The following is a 5826-nucleotide window of genomic DNA, read 5'->3' on the forward strand; positions in this document are numbered from 1 at the left end:
TTGGGTGTCTTTGCCTCTGTTGGGTCCAGAGCCATGAAGCAGGCACCGGCTTCCGAGGAGGCCATTCTCACTAATGATTCTAGACAAAAACTGACGTCTTCTCTTCTGACTACCATTTCTTGAAGACCGACGGATTCCCTCAGGCCTTGAAGCCAGGCCACTCCTAGAAAATCTGCTTCTAGCCACCATCTTGCTACTGCTTCCACACCCCAAGCTCAAATGCTTAAAATGGCAGAGGATTTCATCTCCCTTATCCGAGGTACTCTGGCCCCCATTCCAAAAAGGAAGAAGCTTCCTTCTCCAGAAATTATGTCAGACCAAGCGTCAGAGGAATCGTAATTATTCTGCCTTTGAAGAGGATCAACAGCCCTTAACTGTTTATGAGGATTCAGCTACAAAGCAGTCTATCCCCTCTGCCTCCCCTCCAGAGGACCTCTCCTTCAGGGAAACCCTTCACTCCCTCAGGGAACATTTTCAGTGGGAATCTCAGGACTACCCACAGTCAAAAAAATGACTTGGAGAGTTTTGGGACCTGCCCCAGCACAGACCCCTAGCCATTCCACCTATTCTAGAAGTGGTGGATGTTGTTTTCCTTTAATTCAGTTTAGCCCCTGATGCCCTGACTCATGCTCCAGCTGAACCTGACCAGGTACTACAGAATATTGGATTCTCACAAATACCTGTACAGGAACTCTGCTGCAGACCATGAGGTCATTACACAGGGACCCAGAGGAGCTAAGACTAGTTCTGTCAAGAATTCTCTTCCTTCTGACAAAGACTCCAGAGCTCTGGACAGATGGGATAAAAAAGTATGCACCTCTGCAACACTAGCTATCGGAGCACTCAGTTGTCAGTTCCATATGTTAAAATATCAACAACACACTTTGAACAATTACAACAGAAGATTGCTACCTCCCCTGACAGTGCCAACTCAAAGGAGCTGGCAGAATTACTACACTCTGCTTTTCAAGTGGACAAGCACTCATCACAATGTGGATATGACACCCTAGAAGCCTCTAGCAGGGCAGGAGTGACAGGATCTGTTATTTGAAGGCATGCATGGCTGAAGGAACAACCTCTCCCTAATCATGTCAAGTCTAAACTTATTGATGCACCCCTAGATAAGGAATGCCTGTTTGGGGAAAAAGCAGAAGAGGTGCTTAAAAAGATGGAAGACAAAGCAAAATATATGCAAACAGTAAAAGATTTCTTTCAAGTTCACCCACCCAGATTCAGCAGGAACTTCCCCTCTAAGCACTGGGTCTTCCCTGCACCCAGCAGACAGGGCCAAAGTAAGCCCCGCAGCGACAGGAAATCCAGGCCCCTATACCAGGGCCAGCAAAGAAGCAAACAATGGACCACTTCCACCTCTAAGGCAGGGAGTTCTAAGCCAAGCTTCTATGGTAAGCAGTCACAATGACTCTCCCTACCCCCTCTGCCCTCCTGTCACTCAACCAAAACTAGGAGGAAGGCTCACTGTCTTCAAGGACAATTGGGTCTCTATAACCAATGACCAATGGGTATTAAAAATCATTTGTCAGGGATACAGATTCTCCTTCAGTGAACTCCCTATTCCAAGAGGGTACCCAGACTCCCCCAACCAGTGGGCAGAGGCATTCAAACAGGTAAAAACACTGATATCCTAGGGGCAGTAGAACCTGTCCATCGGGATCAAACAGGAAAAGTTTTTTACTCCAGACTATTCCTTGTTCCCCATCCTGGCTCTATCCAACCTGAACATCTCCTTGGTGCTTCCCAGATTCAAAATGCTAACCTTGCAGCAGCTCGGGCCTATGCTCACACAAAATGCCTGGCTGGTCACACTAGGCCTAAAAGATGCCTACTTCCACATCCCCATCAGGGAATCTTGCAGAATATTCCTGCGTTTCAGGGCAGGCAGTCAGCACTTTCAATTCTCTGCACTGCCCTTTGGCTTATCTACTGCTCCCAGTGTATTCACCAAATGCTTGGCCCTGGCTGTAGCATTCTGCAGACAGAGAAATATACAGATTTACCCTTACCTGGACGACTGCCTCATTCAGGCGAGCAGCAAAGAAAAGTTGCTCCAGGAGCTTCTTTTTGTCAAGAAGTACTGTACTACATTTATGATTAGTGTACACAATTGTACTTTCTCCAACAGGGTGTTAATCTACAGGTAAAGCCAACTGAAAAATGAGTCTGCCACTTCACCACAGCATATTAAACTGCCATAGAGCTTTGGACTGAAAGTAACCTACTGGCCGCCATTATTTTACACTCACTAAGCAGCACTTTTGCTGTTTAGCGAGTATAAAATAAAAAAAAAGACGTTAAAAAAATTAGAAAGGTGTGCGTGCAAGTGAGATTGAGTCATTATTTTATATTCACTAAGCAGCACATTTGCTGTTTAGCAAGTGTAAAAGAAACAAAAAAGAAAAAAAAAATGTGTGCATCTGTATGTTTATTTTTCTGTCTGCGTGTGTGAATGTATGTGTGCTTGCATGAATGTGAACGGAAAAGTGTGTCTGTGCGTGTGTGTGTGGAGGTGATGACGGAGCGATTGAGCAATGGCAGCAGCACCAGCACTTAACAGGTTTGCATACCTCTTGACCTCTTAGCTCAAGATATCGGATAACATCTAAAGTAAAGGGGGAACAAAGGCTCAACAATACAAACAGGTACTACTGTTATAAAATTATAAAGTTGCGTGAATAACAGGATTTGTGTTAGCATGCATTTTCTGAACATCAGCTGTGTTTGAGAGAGTAAGATCGATTGAGCATGAGCCACAGAAGTTAAAATGTTTGTGTGCCTCAACCTCATAGCTCAAGAAGTCTTGATAAAGCCTAAAATGAAGGGGCCACAGGCTCAATGATAGAAACAGATTTTAAGTATTGCTTATAAAATGACAAAGTTGCTTGAATAACAGGATTTGTTTTAACATGCATTTTCTGAAAGAAATAAAGTCTGAAACTCTAATGTATGTCATTATTTAGTGACTTTAATTCCCAATGACTGGCAACAAATAACACATTTTTAGGAGTAAGGAACCAAACAAATGAAGTAAATATCTGGATATTTTTGAAAATGTTACATTTGAATGTAAATACATCCTGCAGCACCATTTACATATACTATAGCAAGTTTGAAATATTAGGGAGAGGAACCACTTTTCATCAAAAAAATATAAGAAAAATAATGTAATAATAAAAAAAGTATGTAAAACACAATTTTACAGACAGTGCATTCTCTAAATGCATTAATGCCCTCCAGGCAGTGTGTTATTGTGAAAAAAACACCTGTTGGGCATTATTGTTTGTGTAGAACTCCCTCTATGACCCAGGAAAGCCACAATATCTATCTAGAGGAACTGGAATCACTCCGTGCATACCTCTCAACCTCTTGGAGCAAAAAATCCGGCAAAGCCATAAATAAAAGTGAGACTAAGGCCTGAAAGTAGGGCCAGTTTTTAAATATTACTCTTACAAACTTAGAAAGTTGATAGAATAACATGTTTCGCATTAGCATGAATTTTATGAAGGGTAATGAAGTCTGAAACTCAAATGTCTGTCATTATTTTCTGACCTCAGTCATTATTAATGATTTCCCAGTAATTTGCCAGAAAACTACAATTTTATGAAAAATTGACCAAAAATATGAGGCACACATCTGGACATTCTGTGAAAATCTGTACAGTTGAGAGGTATGATCCATATTAATCCTAATAGCATTTTCCTGGGTGATCTAAACTGTCCAACTATAGACTGGGAAACCTACAGCACCACCAATGCACAAGAATAGAGATTCCTGGACTTTGTCAATATAAATACCTTGTAATAATTAGAGTACCCACTAGGAGGAATAACATCTTCGATCTTTTCCTTATTAATACGGTGGCATCTTACACTATCTGTAGCATATTTTTTCACTTATGGCTCACCACAAAGGCATTTTCTTCTAAATACAATTGAAACCAGAGACACCTTACACCAAATGTACCTTTAGAAATTCCAAGCCCAATAAAAATGCAATTAAGCCAATACCAGAAACTGCAACACCACACCAAAGTATTGGCTCCCAATGATCAATAAAGGCTTTGACGTAAGGAATAATACCACCACTTTAGCGTAACAAACTTTAATAATGCATAAACACAATAAACTATCAAGAGATGTCACAGTGTATGAGAATAATTCAGTCTTTGATTCAAGTAATAAAAATAAGAATAGACAAGCTATTCAAGTCAAAAATGCATATTCCACCTTAAAAACAACACGGGCAGGCTTGATGATGAACAGGACCAACAATCAATCAGGTCCAATTAAGTTTGTGACGAGGTTCCTTCGAACCGATGTTACAAATATCCCTCATTTGGGAGAGGAGGAAGAAGTTATTGCAGAGGAAGACCTGGGAGTTATGAATCCAACAACAGAAAATGTCACCGCTGATCCTATTAGTGAAGGTTGTGCAAGACCTAAGACTTTTTTACAGAAAAGGGACAGCAGAACAACGAGGATGACAACATTCAGGATGAGGGCACAAACAACTTCAGACTCATCCACAGACAATTAAAAAGGTACAATACTGAGACTTTTAATATTATAAATATGTCAGATGTTGATTTAACAACTGAACAGCTTAAATTGTTGAGTTATGGCTTTATCTCTCAATAGAGGGTTTCTCTGTGCTTATAAGTGCTAATCAGTTATCTGTGAATTTATTTCTGCTGAATATCTGAGCTACAAGCTGAGTTAAGTACAAACTTGCAGTGTTAAAGATAGTACTGCATTTTATTTTTCTATTTATTTGTTTCATTGAATATTGTGTTAAAGATAGTACTGCATTTTATTTTTCTGTTTGTTTCATTGAATACTGTGCTCTCTCTGCAGTTAGTTTTCCATCCACCCTCCCTGTTCCTTTTGTAGTATTAATCTTGGTGACTTTGGAATTGTCCGCCCCTCCTGTAAATTTGTGTTTGAGCACTCCACCTGGGTCTGTCTCATTTGCTCACTCAACCGAGTACAATGAGACCATATTTTGATTTCAGATAGTCCTACCAGTCAGCTCTATCCCAGCTCCATCCCATTCTAATGTCATTAGATCATTCTACCTAATACAGAGAGAACATTTGAGAAAGCCATAACCTTGAATTATGTTCTGTTTCTCCTCCCTTTCCACTTTATTAACAAAAAAAAAAAAAAAACTTTGCTAGAATCTCCTTGTGTTCTGACTGTGCTTCCCAACTGATAAGTATATTTCTTGGAATTTATTAACTGTTCAGAGTTGAGTAAAACAATAATTTGAATTCAGTTCAGGATATGTATTTGGTTAAACTGTACTTGCTATAATATTGCTACACACTCGTGTGCTAGCTTGCACTGCACTTGAATTGTTTTAGTGCTGTTTTAGCTGCTTTTCTGTAAAAAAAAATAAAATAATAAATTTCTAAGATTTTTTCCCGCCTTTCCTGTAACTAGTCTAGTCCAGATACAGATTTGCTGTATCCAAGATTGTTTGTAAGCTTCTGAGAGGTGACAAAGTCTGCTCTTCAGTTTTTCCCTTCAATCTCCTAGTACTCTCCTCTCCTGCACTTTTACAAGCTTATTAGTCTAGCACTTTACCATACCAGACTTCTTGTAGCGATTATTGTAGCACACAAAAGTGCTACCAGCACTAAACTTTCTACAAGGAAACAGCTCCAGTACTTATTATTAATGCCCACCCCTCCAGGCATGTTTAAAGGTCAGTTCCCTCTGCTTTCTTCTGTTAACCTAGTGAACTTGGGCATCCTGCGGCAATGTAGCAACTGCCTCATGTTCACCGACAACCCTCTCCTCTTACCTCCCA

This window comes from Protopterus annectens, chromosome 1.part1 (assembly GCF_019279795.1).
Source record: "Protopterus annectens isolate FY-2018-M chromosome 1.part1, PAN1.0, whole genome shotgun sequence".
Classification (NCBI taxonomy): Eukaryota; Metazoa; Chordata; order Ceratodontiformes; family Protopteridae; genus Protopterus; species Protopterus annectens.